The sequence below is a fragment of the Aethalodelphis obliquidens genome, unplaced genomic scaffold (assembly GCF_003676395.1).
Source record: "Aethalodelphis obliquidens isolate GAN/ISIS:26980383/991018 unplaced genomic scaffold, ASM367639v1 scaffold52, whole genome shotgun sequence".
NCBI classification, from domain to species: Eukaryota; Metazoa; Chordata; class Mammalia; order Artiodactyla; family Delphinidae; genus Aethalodelphis; species Aethalodelphis obliquidens.
Genome location: NW_020837996.1, coordinates 7,867,284 through 7,887,396, shown reverse-complemented (window position 1 = coordinate 7,887,396; position 20,113 = coordinate 7,867,284). Strand labels below are relative to the sequence as shown.

General features: G+C 41.2%; 1 protein-coding gene across 4 annotated transcripts in view; it reads left to right on the top strand.

Moving 5' to 3' along the window:
* Window positions 1-20,113, top strand: part of LOC113608252 (teneurin-2-like) — a 739,689-nt gene that overhangs the window by 577,069 nt on the left and 142,507 nt on the right. The window contains exon 1 of one of the 4 annotated variants that reach the window (XM_027084360.1): window positions 5,715-6,487. The exons of the other annotated variants lie outside the window; for them this stretch is intronic. The gene's annotated coding sequence lies outside the window, so the exon portion shown is untranslated. Of the gene's footprint in view, window positions 1-5,714; window positions 6,488-20,113 lie in introns of those variants that run through there. 4 annotated transcript variants of the gene reach the window in all.

The window sequence follows — 20,113 nt, the reverse complement described above, 5'->3', positions numbered from 1 at the left end:
TTTGAGCTTATTTTTGTGTATGGTGTTAGGGAGTGATCTAATCTCATACTTTTACATGTATCTGTCCAGTTTTCCCAGCACCACTTATTGAAGAGGCTGTCCTTTCTCCACTGTACATTCCTGCCTCCTTTATCAAAGATAAGGGGACCATATGTGTGTGGGTTTATCTCTGGGCTTTCTATCCTGTTCCATTGATCTATCTTTCTGTTTTTGTGCCAGTACCATACTGCCTTGATTACTGTAGCTTTGTAGTATAGTCTGAAGTCAGGGAGCCTGAATCCTCCAGCTCCATTTTTCCTTCTCAAGATTGCTTTGGCTACTCGGGGTCTCTTGTGTTTCCATACAAATTGTGAAATTTTTTGTTCTAGTTCTGTGAAAAATGCCAGTGGTAGTTTGATAGGGATTGCATTGAATCTGTAGATCGCTTTGGGTAGTATAGTCATTTTCACAATGTTGATTCTTCCAATCCAAGAACATGCTATATCTCTCCATCTATCTGTATTATCTTTAATTTCTTTCATCAGTGTCTTATAATTTTCTGCATACAGGTCTTTTCTCTCCTTAGGTAGGTTTATTCCTAGATATTTTATTCTTTTTGTTACAATGGTAAATGGGAGTGTTTTCTTGTTTTCACTTTCAGATTTTTCATCATTAGTGTATAAGAATGCCAGAGATTTCTGTGCATCAATTTTGTATTCTGCTACTTTACCAAATTCATTGATTAGCTCTAGTAGTTTTCTGGTAGCATCTTTAGGATTGTCTATGTATAGTATCATGTCATCTGCAAAGAGTGACAGCTTTACTTCTTCTTTTCCGATTTGGATTCCTTTTATTTCCTTTTCTTCTCTGATTGCTGTGGCTAAAACTTCCAAAACTATGTTGAATAAGAGTGGTGAGAGTGTGCAACCTTGTCTTGTTCCTGATCTTAGTGGAGATGCATTCAGTTTTTCACCATTGAGGGCGATGTTGGCTGTGGGTTTGTCATATATGGCCTTTATTATGTTGAGGAAAGTTCCCTCTATGCCTACTTTCTGCAGGGTTTTTACCATAAATTGGTGTTGAATTTTGTCGAAAGCTTTCTCTGCATCTGTTGAGACGATCATATGTTTTTTCTCCTTCAATTTGTTAATATGGTGTATCATGTTGATTGATTTGCATATATTCAAGAATCCTTGCATTCCTGGAATAAACCCAACCCCCTGTTGATCATGGTGTATGATCCTTTTAATGTGCTGTTGGATTCTGTTTGCTAGTATTTTGTTGAGGATTTTTGGCATCTATGTTCATCAGTGATATTGGCCTGTAGTTTTCTTTCTTTGTGACATCCTTGTATGATTTTGGTATCACGGTGATGGTGGCCTCATAGAATGGCTTTGGGAGTGTTCCTCCCGCTGCTATATTTTGGAAGAGTTTGAGAAGGATAGGTGTTACCTCTTCTCTAAATGTTTGATAGAATTCGCCTGTGAATTCTGGTCCTGGGCTTTTGTTTGTTGGAAGATTTTTAATCACAGTTTCAATTTCAGTGCTTGTGATTGGTCTGTGCATATTTTCTATTTCTTCCTGATTCAGTCTTGGCAGGTTGTGCATTTCTAAGAATTGATCCATTACTTCCAGGTTGTCCATTTTATTGGCATAGACTTGCTTGTAGTAATCTCTCATGATCTTTTGTATTTCTGCAGTGTCAGTTGTTGTTTCTCCCTTTTCATTTCTAATTCTATTGATTTGAGTCTTCTCCCTTTTTTTCTTGATGAGTTTGGCTAATGGTTATCTTTTTTGTTTATCTTCTCAAAGAACCAGCTTTTAGTTTTATTGATCTTTGCTGTCGTTTCCTTCATTACTTTCTGATCTGATCTTTATGATTTCTTTCCTTCTGCTAACTTTGGGGTTTTTGTTTGTTCTTCTTTCTCTAATTGCTTTAGGTGCAAGGTTAGGTTGTTTATTCAAGATGTTTCCTGTTTCTTAAGGTAGGATTGTATTGCTATAAACTTCCTTCTTAGAACTGCTTTTGCTGCATCCCATAGGTTTTGGGTCATCGTGTCTCCGTTGTCATTTGTTTCTAGGTATTTTTTGATTTCCTCTTTGATTTCTTCAGTGATCACTTCGTTATTAAGTACTGTATTGTTTAGCCTCCATGTGTTTGTATTTTTTACAGATCATTTCCTGTAATTGATATCTAGTCTCATAGCATTGTGGTCAGAAAAGATACTTGATACAATTTCAATTTTCTTAAATTTACCAAGGCTTGATTTGTGACCCAAGATATGATCTATCCTGGAGAATGTTCCATGAGCACTTGAGAAAAATGTGTATTCTGTTGTTTTGGATGGAATGTCCTATGAATATCAATTAAGTCCATCTTGTTTAATGTATCATTTAAAGCTTGTGTTTCCTTATTTATTTTCATTTTGGATGATCTGTCCATTGGTGAAAGTGGGGTGTTAAAGTCCCCTACTATGAATGTGTTACTGTCAATTTCCCCTTTTAAGGCTGTTAGTATTTGCCTTATGTATTGAGGTGCTCCTATGTTGGGTGCATAAATATTTACAATTGTTATATCTTCTTCTTGGATCGATCCCTTGATCATTATGTAGTGTCCTTCTTTGTCTCTTCTAATAGTCCTTATTTTAAAGTCTATTTTGTCTGATATGAGAATTGCTACTCCAGCTTTCTTTTGGTTTCCATTTGCATGAAATATCTTTTTCCATCCCCTCACTTTCAGTCTGTATGTGTCTCTAGGTCTGAAGTGGGTCTCTTGTAGACAGCATATATATGGATCTTGTTTTTGTATCCATTCAGCCAATCTGTGTCTTTTGGTGGGAGCTTTTAATCCATTTACATTTAAGGTAATTATCGATATGTATGTTCCTATTCCCATTTTCTTAATTGTTTTGGGTTTATTATTGTATGTCTTTTCCTTCTCTTGTGTTTCTTGCCTAGAGAAGTTCCTTTAGCATTTGTTTTAAAGCTGGTTTGGAGGTGCTGAATTCTCTTAAGTTTTGCTTGTCTGTAAAGGTTTTAATTTCTCCATCAAATCTGAATGAGATCCTTGCTGGCTAGAGTAATCTTGTTTGTAGGTTTTTCTCCTTCATCACTTTGAATATGTCCTGCCACTCCCTTCTGGCTTGCAGAGTTTCTGCTGAAAGATCAGCTGTTAACCTTATGGGGGTTCCCTTGTGTGTTATTTGTTGTTTTTCCCTTGTTGCTTTTAATATGTTTTCTTTGTGTTTAATTTTTGACAGTTTGATTAATATGTGTCTTGGTGTGTTTCTCCTTGGATTTATCCTGTATGGGACTCTCTGTGCTTCCTGGACTTGATTAACTATTTCCTTTCCCATATTAGGGAAGTTTTCAACTATGATCTCTTCAAATATTTTCTCAGTCCCTTTCTTTTTCTCTTCTTCTTCTGAAACCCCTATAATTCGAATGTTGGTGCGTTTAATGTTGTCCCAGAGGTCTCTGAGACTGTCCTCAGTTCTTTTCATTCTTTTTTTCTTTATTCTGCTCTGCAGTAGTTATTTCCACTATTTTATCTTGCAGGTCACTTATCCGTTCTTCTGCCTCAGTTATTCTGCTATTGATTCCTTCTAGAGAATTTTTAATTTCATTTATTGTGTTGTTCATTATTGTTTGTTTGCTCTTTTGTTCTTCTAGGTCCTTGTTAAACGTTTCTGTTATTTTCTCCATTTTATTTCCAAGATTTTGGATCATCTTTACTATCATTACTCTGAATTCTTTTTCAGGTGGACTGCCTATTTCCGCTTCATTTGTTAGGTCTGGTGGGTTTTTACCTTGCTCCTTCATCTGCTGTGTGTTTATCTTCTCATTTTGCCTACTTTACTGTGTTTGGGGTCTCCTTTTTGCAGACTGCAGGTTCATAGTTCCCGTTGTTTTTGGTGTCTGTCCACAGTGGGTAAGGTTGGTTCATTGGTTTGTGTAAGCTTCCTGGTGGAGGGGACTGGTCACTGTGTTCTGGTGGATGAGGCTGGATCTTGTCTTTCTGGTGGGCAGTACTGCATCTGGTAGTGTGTTTTGGGGTGTCTGTGGACTTATTATGATTTTAGGCAGCTCTCTGCTAATGGGTGGGGTTGTGTGCCTGTCTTGCTAGTTGTTTGGCATAGGGTGTCCAGCACTGTAGCTTGCTGGTCGTTGAGTGAAGCTGGGTGCTGGTGTTGAGACGGAGGTCTCTGGGAGATTTTCGCTGTTTGATATTATGTGGAGCTGGGAGGTGTCTTGTGGACCAGTGTCCTGAAGTTGGCTCTCCCTCCTCAGAGGCACAGCACTGACTCCTGGCTGCAGCACCAAGAACCTTTCATCCACACGGCTCAGAATAAAAGTGAGAAAAAGCAGAAAGAAAGAGGATAAAAGAAAATAAAATTAAGATAAAATAAAATAAAGTTATTAAAATAAAAAATAATTATTAAGAAAAAAAATTTTTAAAGAAAAAGAAACAACGGACGGATAGAACCCTAGCACACATGGTGAAAGCAAAGCTATACAGACAAAGTCTCACACAGAAGCATACCACATACACACTCACAAAAAGAGGAAAAAATAATCTTGCTCTCAAAGTCCACCTCCTCAATTTGGGATGATTCGTTGTCTATTCATGTATTCCACAGATGCAGGGCACATCAAGCTGATGGTGGAGCTTTAATCCGCTGCTTCTGAGGCTGCTGGGAGAGATTTCCCTTTCTCTTCTTTGTTCGCACGGCTCCGGGGTTCAGCTTTGGATTTGGCCCCGCTTCTGCGTGTAGGTCGCTGGAGGGCGTCTGTTCTTCGCTCAGACAGGACGGTGTTTAAGGAGCAGCTGATTCGGGGGCTCTGGCTCACTCAGGCCAGGAGGAGGGAGGGGTGCGGATGTGGGGCGAGCCTGCGGCGGCAGAGGCCAGCGTGACGTTGCACCAGCCTGAGGCGTGCCGTGCGTTCTTCCGGGGAAGTGGTCCCTGGATCCCGGGACCCTGGCAGTGGCGGGCTGCACAAGCTCCCCGGAAGCGGGGTGTGGATAGTGCCCTGTGCTCGCACACAGGCTTCTTGGTGGCGGCAGCAGCAACCTTAGCGTCTCAGGGCCGTCTCTGGAGTCTGCGCCGTTAGCCACGGCTCACGCCCGTCTGTGGAGCTCCTTTAAACAGCGCTCTTAATCCCCTCTCCTCGCGCACCAGGAAACAGAGGGAAGAAAAAGTCTCTTGCCTCTTTGGCAGGTCCAGACTTTTCCCCGGACTCCCTCCCGGCTAGCCGTGGCGCACTAACCCCTTCAGGCTGTGTTCACGCCGCCAACCCCAGTCCTCACCCTTCGCTCCGACTGAAGCCCGAGCCTCAGCTCGCAGCCCCGCCCACCCTGGCGGGTGAGCAGACAAGCCTCTTGGGCTGGTGAGTGCCGGTCGGCACTGATCCTCTGTGCGGGAATCTCTCTGCTTTGCTCTCCGCACCCCTGTTGCTGTGCTCTCCTCCGCGGTCCCGAAGCTCCCCCCCTCTGCCACCCGCAGTCTCCGCCCGTGAAGGGGCTTCCTAGTGTGTGGAAAGCTTTCCTCCTTCACAGCTCCCTCCCACTGGTGCAGGTGCCGTCCCTATTCTTTTGTCTCTGTTTATTCTTTTTTCTTTTGCCCTACCCAGGTACGTGGGGGAGTTTCTTGCCTTTTGGGAGGTCTAAGGTCTTCTGCCAGCATTCAGTAGGTGTTCAGTAGGTGTTCTTTAGGAGTTGTTCCACGTGTAGATGTATTTCTGATGTATCTGTGGGGAGGAAGGTGATCTCCGCATCTTACTCTTCGGCCATCTTCCCGAGAGTCCTCTATATTAATTTTATTGTCATGTTTCCTTAGAAGAAAAGCATGCCTATTAGTAACAGGAGAAAATGATCATTTTGAAAACGGGGAAAGGAGTGCAGCTAACATCTCTACAGGATAGGCAAGGAAGCAAGGACAAGATGTGGTATGTTTGTACACAAGTGTATGGTACAATGAAAGACACGATGGTGTAGTCTGCTTATTTCAAGGACTTGAAAATCCACTCCCAATGGAATCAGATGGGCAGTTTGTTTAGGTGTGCTTTGGACAGCATTGAAGAAGTAGGTGGGACTCAAGCCTTGCAAAAAATTCTTCTGCCTCTTCCTGCTTGAATTCTGATTCTTTCACACAGAAAAAACATGACAGTGAAGCAGAGACACTGGCTACATTGATCTTGCTGGCACAGTGCCATGTCACCAGATCCATTAGCAACATCCATATGTGGCCTCACAGGATTGAAAGGAAACATTTCATTTTCAAGAAAAGTTCTTTAGTAGCGCTCAGTGTTAAAGTTGGATAATATCGTTTTATGTCCATCATTCTGGGGTCAAACCTAGGTGGAGGAGAGGTGCTACTCACTGCTTCTCCTCCCTCCCTCCCATCTTAGTGCAGGCAGCACCTGTCAACCATGATGGCTTTTCTGCTGAGTCCAGATTGCAGCACCAGAATCCATTCAACACAGGGAGCCCTAGAGCTACTACCAGTGGGTAGGTGTTGGTAAAAGACATGAAAACTTTTTTATTGTTTAATTGCCTGTCTCTCCTTACTCTATGTGCGAGGACCCTGAAATCTTGGTAGGATAAGGGAATTCTGCACATGCCCACAGCTAACCAGGGGCAGAGCAAGAAGTAGAAACTGGTTCTCCAGACTATAGTCCAGCATACACTTAACAGAACAAATCACATGTAAGGTCTGGTCATCATCGTGTCAGTGAAATAGGACAATGAAGAAGGAAACCAATTCCCTTCTGTTGGCTTTGAGCCTTTCCAGCATGGCTGGGAAATCTCAGGGCAGTAACCCTTCTCTAAGGTGCAGTAGGGAGTAATGATTTCTGGCTTGCTGGGCTGTATGAGCATGGAGCTTTACTCATGACGGTAGTGGATGGTGATTTTTTTTTGTACCTAATATTATGGGAGGTTGAAGAAAGAAAGGCAAACAATGTTGTAGTACTTAAATACCTGTAATGGATATGAGGGGGAAGGCAGCAAAGGAGTCTTACGGCATCTATGGGATCTAGTCCCCTTTCTGTGCAAGTCTGACGTCAGTGATGGAAAACACCTACATTTGAATCTGCGTTGCTATCACAGTATAGAAGCACAGACTGAGCACTTTTCTCTCAAAGGGGAAAATCGTGCTGATCGGGGGAGGAGTGTGGAAAATTTCTAATATATCTTGTTCACAAAAAGTGTCATTTTAGTGTCAGTTCCTATTTCTTTTAAAGCCATTAAAACCCGTCCATTGCAGTTGTAGTCAGGAAAGACAGACATCGTGATTTGTTCCTGACACCTTGGGGTACGTTTGCAGCATTGCACCCCTGGGAAATCACTGTAGGTGTGCAGTTCCTGTGACTGTTAAATGGAAGTGTGAATCTGATTCCCCACCTACACCCGGCAAACTTAGGCAGAAGATACCTTTGTTTTCTTAAGCATTTCAACTTACCTTAAGTGGAGCCTGTGAATTCTTTCCTTTGTACACAGCCTGGGGACTCTACCACACAGTTTATATCAGATGGAATGTTGCAGGGGAGGGGACAAAACCCAAAAGCACATGGGAATGGCTTCTCTATTTTCACATACAAATTCCTCTAACCCTAGGCAGAGTCACAGGCCCAGGGGAGGTATAGCTATTTGCAGGTAAGGGCTTACCTTTTAAAGTTCATACTGTCATTTGAGCCTATTTGGGGTGTTATAGACTATGAGGTCTATAAAAATAATTTTTGATCTCGCCAGTCAGCTTTTGATGACAGCAGTGACAATGAAGATGATGATGGTGAAAATGGCCTTTTACTGAGTGTTTACAGTAGCAAAGTGCTCTTCAAGGACCCTCACAGAGAATACGTTTATTTAGAGCTTATTTGACAGAAATTGTGCAGTGTACTCTTCAGGCGTCCTTCTTTGTCCTAGCCATCATTGTTTCTGTTTTTTTGGATGAGGAAACTGAGACTCAAAAAGGTGAGGCATTTTGCCCAAGATGGCGAGCAAAGCCAAAAGCCAGCTACACGTCTGTCTCATTTCAATCCCAAGTTCTTTGCATGACATCGCTAGATAAGCACAAGTCACTGCTAAAGAGGCCTCATTGCTTCTGTGTCAAGTCAAAGGTTATGGACCAGGGGTTACTTCACTAGTGATGAGGCCATAGCAGCCCCCCCTCCCCAGCCCCTTTGCTGAAGTTGGACAAAGGATACCAAAAACATGGGAGAAGCTGCTTCCCTGATGACCTCTCAAACCAATATGTACCAGTGATATTGGGTTGGCCAAAAAATTTGTTCGGGTTTTTCATAACATTGTACAGAAAACCCGAACGAACTTTTTGGCCAATCCAATACTATCAGACTCATTTGATTCACAACCACTGAATTCATCATAAATAATAGAAGATGACACATGAAGCAAATCACCTCTTTCTTCTCAAAGTCTCTCAATTTCCTCTACTTCGACATGACCCACTTTAGGCAAGATTTCCACTAATGAACACATAAGCTAGTTTCTGATTTCTAACTGTACATTAAAGCTCATCTAATGCAAAATTAACCTATCTTTATTACTGGAACTGCAGACTATTAAGATAGCATGCAGAGTTACCGAATTATAAATTTGGAAGAGATTTCCATGTGAGACACCTGTGACTTGAGAAGAGCTGTTCCCCTTCTTCTGAAATTGAGTTTTGAGTCAAGGACTCATGAAGGTGAAAAGGAATGGTGGGGGGACAAGGGAGCACCTCTTGAAGGTCACATACTTCAGTTTTTGGTCCCTGGGCAAACCCAATTTATCAGGGATCATTATCCCTGGGAGGTAATGACATTTGCAACACAAGGTATAAAAATAGTAATGCTCCATAAATGTTAGCTGTGATAAGCACTTCCTTTGCAATTTCTTATTAATCCTCAGGAAACCCTCGAAGATGAATAATATTCTCATCTCCATTGTTTGGATGGGGACATTGGGCTGAAAAGTCTTTGTTTGTATGGCTGTTTATTAACAGAGCAAGGCGTGAGGTCCCTTAGTTGCTGAACATCATGCTCTTATCTACTGTACTGTACTCCCATCCCTTATCTCCTGAAAGGGTTCAACGCCAGTAGAGAACACTGGCCAGCCTATATATGGGGTTATGATATATTTATGCTGATCCATGAAATTATAAAAATAGAATAAACACTGAGAGCAGCTGGTGGGATGTATGGAAGAAGTCAGTCTCAGTGGGGAAAAATGTCCCCCTACTACAAAAGAGTGTCATCATCTCAGTTCCTGGAATTGATGTATTAGCTGTGTCCTTGTGCTCACTTTGGCATTTTAAGGGGGGCTTTTAATTTCTTAGCTGGGAGTCGTGACATATTAAGGCATTGTTAACCATTCATAGCCTAAATTAATTAAACTACTCTTCTCAGCATTTGGGGCATGAAAGTAGCTATAGACGATATGTAAAGGAATGTGTTCTTTTAAATTTTTATTTATTTATTTATTTGGTTGCACTGGGTCTTAGCTGCGGCAGGCGGGCTCCTTAGTTGCAGCTCGCAGCCTCCTTCGTTGTGGCATGCAAACTCTTAGGTGCAGCATGCATGTAGGACCTAGTTCCCTGACTAGAGATCGAATCCAGGCCCCCTGCACTGGGAGCACGGAATCTTAACCACTGCACCACATGGGAAGTCCCGAGGAATGATATGTTCTGATAAACCTTTAGTTACAAAACTAGGCTGCAGGCCTGTTTCTGATAAATGATAGCTGTTGTTAGTAATGTATTATTATTACCATTTTATAAAAGAATATATATTTTAATATTAAAAAATAAGAAAGCACATGTAGGACAAAAAGGTGATAATAAAAATAAATTTAACTTCATAAATGATTCTTTATATATATTTTTTATTTTTCCGAGCTCTCTACCATCTCATATGAACACCTGTGTTTGGATACCAAATTTCTAAAACACATTTACAACTTTTTCATTGTAAAAGAGTTTAAATATATTCAAAATAAAATGAATAGAATAATGAACCTTCATAAACCTATTACCCAACTTAAATAATTATTAACATTCTGCTATATCATCTATACCTCCACTTACTCCTCATTCCTTCCACACAATTATTATTTATTCACAGTTTTTAATGTAATATATATATAAATGCAAAAATCTTACTGTGAAATTCTAACAAATGTATATGCCTGACTGTGTAACTCTCACACCTTTCATGTCTGTACCATGTCTTTCATGTTTTACCATGTTGCTCATGAAGTAGTTCATCGATTCTGGATCCTGAATGCCAAGGTTGGCAGTAAATTCTGAGAGGTCCCACCTGGAGTCACCAGAGAATGGGGAGCAGTTGCTTCTTTTTTCTGTCGTTCTACTAGAGATGGACATTATCGTGACCACTTTTACTAGTGGTCTTTGTAAAAGCCAAAGTATATAAAAGCAGAAAGATTAAGTAACTTGACAGAAAGAAACAGTAGAAGTAGAATAAGTGGTAGAAGCAGGCCTCAAACCCACATCTGTCTCATTCCAAAGCATGGGTTTCTTCTATAGCATGGTTTGCTAAAAGCCAATCCATCCCTTGTTCCTGGAACAGAGCCTAGCACGTAGTATTTGCTCAATCGACGTTTGTTAAAAGAATGGGAGAGAGGATCAGTCTTTGACGGATACAGAAATTGGATGACAAGGGTCCGTGACCTCCTTAATACTTTTGCCTGGCACTGGCAGAACTCAGTAGATTGATTATTTGTGAGCAAAACCTGCTTCTCATTGTAAACTGCACTTTCCCTGCCACCCTAGGCAGTACAGAACATCAGAACATGTGCCAGAAAAATGAATAGACTGTGTCCTGGGACTTCTCTGGCAAGTAATTCAGTACTGTGTGCCCTATAAGCACAGATGAATATCTGTCCATATAATCATAAATCAGGCAACCTCAACCCAATCATCTGGATGTCTTTCAAACAGTGACATCAGCTTGGACATACTCCAAGTCCTCTTTCTGTATGCTCTGTTATAAGATGGACTTTTGTTAAGCATTTGTTGGAGTATGATACATCCGTATGTACATCTATATCTACATCTGTATCTATTTCTGTGTGTGTGTTTGTGTGTATGGTGGGGAGAGACACTGACAAGTTGCGAGAAAGAAGGAAAAGAGAGAAAGAGGAGCAAAGAGGGAGAAAGGAAAGAGAAAAAGTAAAGAATGAGGGAAAACAGAGACTTGAAGGAGTCTGAGAAGGGAGTTATTGGCATATTCTCAGATGATTTAAGTTATTATTGTGGAGGTCATCTCCACCAGAGACTGCCAAGTCAATTGCACAGGGGCAGAGCAGGTGATGTGAGCTGAGTGAGGATGTGGGGAGCCCAGAGTACGTGCATTCTCTAAAAGGGACCATCTCTTCAACTCTGTTAATTGCACAATAAGCCGTAGAGATTCAGGGTTGTATGTGCATCTGATTTTCTAAGGAGAAACCAGGTATCCGGATGTTCGAATGAAATATCTTGCTTTCTGAAAGCTGGGTAATATGTTTTCAAAAATTGTGCACATATTCATGCAGTTTACAGGGCCCACATTACACTGGCCAAGGGCAATGCATTGGAAAAGAGAGTGAGCCTGTGAGCAGTCAGTTGACAACTTCTGATGATCTAGGTGTTTCTCCTCCCTTCTTCCAGGTCTGCATTTCACACGAGAACTAGAATGGGGACCTAGCTTGCAGGAAGCCCCAAAGTGAAGTGGCAGAGTTAAAACTTTAGAGGACCTCTCTTTTTTACTGTTTTCTTTAAAAACAAACAAGAAAGCAAATTTTGGGTAACCAAAGTTTGCTTTAAGAGTGCAGGGAGGAAATCGGAAACAAATCTGTTATTCTGCATCCATCACCCCCATATTCCAAAGAGGTGGGGACAGGGTGTCACCGCCTGTCCCATCCCAGCTGTGTCATTGATCGTCTGCCACCAGCCTTGTAGCACACACAGTTGAATTGCTTTTCCTGGAGGGAAACAATGCCTCCAGGTGTGCTAATAATAAAATTAATAGCTTAGAGAAACTGCTTGCTACAGGAGTTGCAACTGCTTGCAACAGCGGCAGGAGAAAGGCAGGATCGATTTCAGTGTTTAACTGTCCTAATTCCATAGTGTATACCCCGCCTCAGCCCCTGGTGAGCTGTACTGGGTCTCACGGTTCATCAATAGATGCCTGATTTAAAACAAAGAACCGGTTTCAAGATGAGAAGTCTTTGTGAATAAAAAGATGTACGGTAAAACTGCCAACATCCTTCCACTCCCATCTTAACACTGCAACTCCAAGGGCAGTCACTAGCGGACATGGAAGGGAAAAAATCATGTTCATTGTCTCTCCTTCTGCCTAAAACAAAAGAAGGAAACCATCTAGGCACCGCTGCTGCTGATGACATCACACAAATAAGAATTTATTGAGTTGCTCTGTGTTTAAAGGACTGTGAACATAAAGATGTGTGAATACTTTCAGCTGCACGGAGAGTAATATGTTTCTGCTCTAATCGGCCTGCTATCTGGTGGTTCAGTTTATACCTTCTCTGGTAGCTGGCGTTCTCATCTTTTCCCTGGAGGGAAGGATCACTGTTGTGATCAGCTTCTTGGTCACTGTTCGAGTTTCCCTATCCATTGAGTTTCCAGGCCCAGTGCTTTCAGAGGCTCTTAATCCCATATTTCTTAATCTCCTCTCAAGCAGCAAATCTGCCTTCCATCTACATGACAATGACACAGTGGCCACCCTCTTCCATTTCCAGGAGGACAGTGAGCCCTCACCTTCTCTATGTAACTTTTCTCAGCATCTGCTATTATTTCTGCTGGCCTGTCTGCCTCTTCCAAGCTATGTCCTCTCCCTTACTTCACATTTTCTCCCTTTTGAGAAATAAGCTCTTTGAGGGCGGTGAGGAGTGCCTTACTTCCTTTTGACATGTGTTTCTCAACTGGCCTCAAATAAGTCCTTGCATAACATGAGCTCCCAAAAGAGAAAGGTTTGCAGTTTTTTTTCTTGCCAGTTTATTGTTTTAAATGCCAGTGAGTTGTTTTTCTTTTTGTTTTTGTTGTGTGTTGTGTTTTTTTGTGTTTCTAGGGAGCCCTGAAAATAGCCCCATCCCTTTGTTCATAGTGTGTAAATTGTACTTGGGTTGAGGTATACATTTCTGTCCTTCGTACCACCACCAAGTAAGAGGGGGGATAGACTGACTGGTCTAGTAGGGGCTGGTCCTCTGAGGTACTTCTTTGCAAGGCCGGTTTGCATCAAGCCCCATTTTCCTCACCACCCACTGCCTCCTATGATGAGCCAACCAAAGAAAAGAGTTGAATCTTTGTGCTAATTCAAAGAGAATAAAGCAGAAGTGCCTTCCCACCCACCACCGCTTTTCCTTTTGTGTGAATTTTCCAAAGACAAAGCATTAATTTGAAAGTAAAAACTGGCGTTAAGTTTGGTTTTTTTTTTTTTTTTTTCATATTTATTTTTTATGGTGATGGTGGGAGTTGATTCCCAGTATGGGTTCTTTTCAACTCATTTTCCCGACATGAGAGACCATTCCATATTAGTTCAGTCTGAGTGGAGCCTTTCACTTTTCAGTTAGCCCTTATTTTTGTCACCATTTTATTACGTTAAGTTCTACTTTTTTTGTTCTCTCTCTGTCTCTCTCGAATTCCCTCCCCCGCCACCTCTCCTCTCTCTCTCTTTCTCTCTCTTTCTCTCTCCTTCTGTGGGCAGAAGGGGTCCAACGATGATGGCAGAGAAGCTTTTCTGGAATTTTCTCTCTGAGAAAAGTATTTTCTGAATTCAAATAAGAAGTAGGAGTGGGGAAGTGTTACACAGAACTGAGATGTAAGAACAACTCTTCCACCAATATATAGGATCTTATGGAAATTTAAAGCTCCCTTTTTGTTTACTGTATTTAATTAAAAGTCATATCTTCAGTGATGCCAGTCCAGGAGGCCTAGCATGAGAATGAGTACATGGTGCAATCCAAGTACAGCAGCCAGTCCTCTATGTAGCCTACGTTTTAGAGATTTTTCCACAGACATTTAGAAAGGGTATACATTTTCTCTTCAGAATCCAAAGATTTGCAGAATTAAAGAATATCCCATTTATTTGATTATAAAACCCACTGGCAAACCAAACCAATTGCATTTACACACTCTAAGAACCCAGAAAATGTAGGAAGGCACTGAGTTCCAAGAACCTTACGCATTATATTCCAAAGGAGTCCTGAAACAAACGGGGTGTTCCAGGGAAAGAGACAAGAATGGGGAAGAAGAATCCAGAACATTGTACCCAGTGTGCCATTAGCCTGCCTGCCAACTTCATTCCTTCCTCGCCAGTGGCTTTCAATTTCTTTCAATCGTTCTTTTCCTCTTTTATGGTAGAAGTCAGAGTGATATCAGGATTTTCCTAACAAAGTGACTCACTTTCTAGCCAGATTTGTTACAAAGTAGCTATGGCTTAAAGTGAGAATTATCTGTGTGCCGCAGATCGAGTTCACGGGACCTGAATTTTGTTCCCAAGAACATAATATTCAAGTAAAGGTAAAACTGTTATTGTATGTCAAGCATTTGATTGGAATTATATTGCCTTTTAAAGATGAAATGCTAGGTGAATGAAGAAGAAAAAAGAAAAGTCCAACTTTAATGACCTTCATTTTACATCCTGAAAATGAATGGTAATAACCAGAAAATAGAGAAGTTCCAGTGAGTTAGGGTTCATAAATATTAAATGTAATGGAGGAAAATCACAGATTTTTAAGAAATTAACTTGAACAAATGGTGATTTTAGTTTCGATGTTGTCATTTTGAGGAATGATCATTAGCACCGTGGATTGTAATGGGCACGAGCTTACTGTGTAGAAAGAATGCCTTCTGATTAAGTTGGGATTTTTTTCCCGATGCTTCAGCCAGTTTACAACTGTACTGTATATCTCTTCATTTTGCGCTTGTGATTGGCTCCTAGGGCTCTTTGTTTAGAGATGCGTGTGCTCTATTTTCATGATTAAGCTTTTTATGATTAGACTCCATTTTCCATTTTGTTTTAACTTTTACTCGGAATAATATGCAATGCCTTGGAAAACTGATTGGCTGACGGATGTAATTGAGTTCAGATGCAGTTTCCTTTCTCTCCCCACTGTTTCTAGTCCCTGCTCTGTTCTGAGTTGTTTCTGACTGCCTGGAGACCAGGCTTTCAGAGCTTCTGTTTAGCGTTTTCTCACAGTGAACTTGTTTCTTGCACAACCCAACTATAATTGACTTCAAGGCAGGCAGTTCTTGGGAGCACAAGGAGGGGCCCGCTGGTCTCACACTGAACCTGTTTTCTTTAACACATGCTTATACAGGCCCCAACAGTCGCTCCTGAAGGCAGCAGTTAAAGGCATAGATTTTAATGACTTTTCATAGAAAAAAATATCGCATAACAAAGCCCCCTGAACAAGTTGGTAAAAATTTGTTGGGTTCCCCAAATTTCCTCTCTCTATGCAGCCCTCGTGGCCACTTAAACGCTCTTAGATCCTTTTGGGTTCTTCCTCTGAATCTTTCTCCAGCATCTCCTGCTGCATCTCCTAGTCTCTTCCCTACCTTTACCCTCAGATCTGCCCTTCATTACCTCTTCTTTTGTTAGCCTCCTTCTCTCTGGACATACCCAGTTTGCATCCCCACCCCCTCATCTTGCTCAGCAAAGAAACTACCTTCTCCAGGGAGGCACTCTTCTCTGTAGGGGAAGCAAAGGATTTTAACTAGCTAATCACGATTAATTATGTTTCTCGTCACATTAAAGTGAACCTTGCATTGGTATTTAGGTATCCTATGGGAGAAAGCAATGCCCTCTTCTTCATTTGCTGGTTTGGATAATCATGTCCACAGTAGAATTTATCCTCCTGCTTCCCGCTTCAGAATTCTCCATCTTGACATGCGTATTCCAGCCAATGACTCCACCATCCTCCCAGTCACACGGGTATAGCTCCTAGGAGTACCAAACCCCAGCACTCTTGCTTTGGGTCGGGATATCCGTGAGGTGTAACTTGAACTCTGGAGTCACCTGGGAGGATGAGGATGAAGCTAATCCCTGTGGCCTTAGCCTTGCTTCACTTGCTTCCTTTTTTTCTCCACTGTGTCCTGACAAGTCTCCACTGAGAGAACGTCCTTAATAAGTCTTGCCCATGAATCCTCCTCTCAGGCTCTGCTTCCCAGGAACTTGAACCAAGACAAATCCTGCGTGGTATTATTATCCATATTTTATGGATGAGAAACCTAGGGGATAGTGATGGTGGGTAATTTGCCGAGTACCACGTACATCTTGTAAAGGGAGAAGCTAGAAGCAGAGTCTGGGCCAATCCAAATCAAAACGTGTGTTCTCTTCACCATACAGTATCAGCTCCTGATGCCGCTTGAATCATTTTCCAAAGTGCAGTCTTGACATGTCACTACTCTGCTTGGAATCTTCGGGGGCTCTCGTTCCCTTCGTTCCTCACCTTGCCTGTACTCCCTCACAATCCCTGCCGAAAATTACATCTCAGCCTTGATTTCCACTGCATCACTACTGTTACCCTTTCTGCCCAGGTTTACAGGACTACTAAGTGTTCTTCACAGATGCCTTCAGGTTGGTTGAAATCTGTGCCTCTCTTTCTCACACCACAATTTCTCTCTGCAGTACCTTTCCTTCTCCCTAGCCTCCATGATGCTTTAAGAACTGACCCCACACTACCCTTGATAGTAGAGCTTAACTATCACCACTTTCATGAAATGTTAGGACCTCCCCAAACTGAAGCAATACTTTTCTCCCCTGAACTAGTGTAGAAATTCATAACTTTATTTCATATCATCTGGGTCAGGAAGGAGGCAAAGTTATTTGCATTTGAAGAAAGTGGACAGTAAAGCCTCTCCCTAAAAACAAGTTAGAGACCATTGATTTCAGTAGAACCCTCAGTGGGTTGGAATATGTCATGCTATCATAATAAGACTATAGCAAATATTATTGGTGGTTATCTTGATTTTTGTGATGATGGGTTTTTTTTCTAATTTTCCTTTTTTATTCTTGTATTTTCTAAAATAAATCAAATAAAAATATTGCTTCTGTAGGTCCGATTCCCTTATATTATAAAGAGGGGGAAAAAAGGGAGAGAGAAAGGTAAAGAAAAGAGAATGAGAAAGAGGAAAGGAGGTTAAAAAAGGGAGGGAAGAAAGATGGGGGCGGGGAAAGCAGAGAAAAAATTTAGTTGAGATATAAAAAATGTGAGGAGTTATAAAATCCAGAAACAGAGAATCTGCCATCCTTAAATAATAATGAGGAGAGATTCATAGCTGCAGTAAGGAGTGAGTGGATAATGTAAAGTTTTCATATTCCAGTGTGTTTGCTGCAGATGTTATGTTTTCTGTATTTGCTGCGCTTAGAGATTATTATAAGGACTTAGAAGAAAAAAATGGCGATTGACTGAAACTGAAAGAAATAAGAAGTAATGGCCTGAAAGTGGTGTGTGTGTTGGGGGTGGGAGATAAGTTAGACAACAGAAAATAAAATTAACAGTAGGGTCAACTAAACAACAGAATAATATCCCGAAGAAAATAATCGAAGCAGTATCATCCAAGCTATTCAGAATGAGAAGAGACAAATCAGTGAGAAGATTCATGTGGATAAACCACAGAGGAGCGAGATGGACCAGAGGTGAGAAAATCCGTTAGGCTCTCCAGATGCAATGTGTGCACAGATTTCCTGGAGCAGATACCAGAAGGTTCTTGCCCCTCACTGCAGGAATTAGAAATGCATGGATATCCTCAGTGGAATCCCATTTAGGATTGCCAGTCTTAATTCTAGAATTCAGAGGGGCCACGTTTCCAGCATCGGGTACCATATGCTGCAGTGGTAGAAATTTACTAGCATGCCAGGGCCGGGGAAGCCTGGGGTCCTTGTTTGAGGATATTACTTCAGAGAGAATGGAACAGTTACTCAGAGAGAACTAGGTCTCCTTCAGATGAGAATCCTATTTGCCAAAAGCTTTCTTCAAATGCTCAAAAATTGTTGTTTCAAGTAGAGCCTCTAAAGTGACCATGTTTGCACTGTACACATCAACACAGACAGCTGTGATCTGAACAACAGACCTCCTGCATATCTTACAGATGAACCCCGGGAGCTTCCTCATCAGAAAGATCTGGGCTATCTGAAAGCCTATCCTGCCTTGCCCAAGAATTAGTTGTTGGTCTTTGACCTCTCACTCATATCTAAGAGCCTTAGTCTTTTCATCTGTGAAAGGGAGAGGATAATATGTTTGCTCCACCACTTTGGTATGGTGATTAAACAGTAATGTACCTCATACAGTGCCTCATGTGTGGGGAATCTTTCCACTGAATGTGTTTCTTTCTTTTGCTTCCCATGTCAATTCTTCCTCTTTTTCATTTCTACCCCCACATTAAATACAAATGTTCATCTTCAATTGACATACCAGATTTATCTGTAGGTAAAAGCCCCCTTTTGAACTGCTTAGTGTTAGAGATGGCCGGGAAGAAGTTTTTTTCTTTTATCATCCTCCCACAAACCTCTTATCTAAGATGCTATATTAGTTTTCTACTGCTGCTTAAAAATTATCACAAATTTAGCTGCTTAGAACGATGCCTATATATTATTATAGTATATATTTTCTACTGCTGCTTAAACATTATCACAAATTTAGCTGCTTAGAACGATGCCTGTATATTATCTCAGTGCGTATAGATTATCATCTGCCATGGGTCAGATGTCTGGGCACAGTGTAGCTAAGCAGGGTGTTCTGTGTTTACAGTCTCACAAGGCAGAAATCAAGGTGTCAGCAAGGCTGCATGCCTTTTTGGAACTCTGAGGAAGAATCCACTTCCAAGCTCATCCAAGTGGTTGGTGAAATTTAGTTCCTTGTGGTTGTAGGAATGAAGTTCCCATTTCTTGACATGTGGCCCACTTCATCTCAAGCAAATGGCAGTGCCTTGAATCCTCCTCATGCTTTGAACCTCTCCAGCTTCCTCTTCTACCACTTCTTTGACTTTCTGTCAGACAAGAGAAAGCTCTGCTTTTAAAGCCTCATGTGATTACATTGGACCAACCTGGATAATCTAAGATAGTCTTCCTATTTTAAGGTCAAATGATGAGCAACCTTAATTACATCTGCAAAGCTCCTTTTTCCATATACCATATTCATTGGCATGACACCAGTGGGTAAAGGTCAGGAGCGCAAAATTCTGCCTACACAGATGTTTACCCACATATCCAACTGCCTCACCTAGATATCAGTCTCAAACTTTATCCTACTCATCATCTTTCCTGACATCTTCAAAAATGTTTCTGCTTTTGTGTTCTCCTTTTCTTCTCCTGTCCTCTTTTATCATGGTACCTATGACATCTTACTTTATTATCTCTCTGCCTGACTAGCTTACTACAAAAGGCTCCATGTGGGGAGACAATACGAGCTATTAATTTTGGGATCCTCAGAGCCTGTCACAGTTCCTGATACAATGCTTGAGGAGTGAATGTTCTAATCCACAGTAGAGAGAGCTCGGCATGTCCCAAATCTCATGACAAATTATTTAGATAGATCATGAATCGTGAGCAAACACCTGATTTAGAATTTAGGTCCAGGCTTTGGCCATTGAGTAATCTTATACCTATAAATCACTTCATTTATTTAGACCACGGCTTTCTCTTCTGTAAAATGAGGTGTTAAAATTAGTTGATATTTAGCAAACTTTTCATTATAGTCACAGATTTGTTTTTATGTCACAGTGGACTTAGGTTTGAAAATATATTTATTCAGTAGTAAATAAATTTCCCCCCATGCTTCTCTGTCAAAATCCTGTGTTACTTTAAAGCACACATAATCAAAAACCCTTGATTAGCAGTGACTATAGCTAACGTTACGGTGACTTGACACATTTATTGCTACATCAAGAAAATTAAAAACAAAGAAGAAACGTCTTGAAGGAAGAAGTCAGATGTAAGGAAGGGCGCTGGAGGCAAGATTTTAAATAAGATAATTTTGTATTAGAAAAAGAAGGTCAATTTATGTCAGTATATTGGTGATTAGATTTTAATATTGAAAAAAAATCAAGGAAATGATTTTGAAGGCCCCCTTGGAAACTTGCAGCACCTAATGGTTTAATCAGATTGAATGATCTGATGG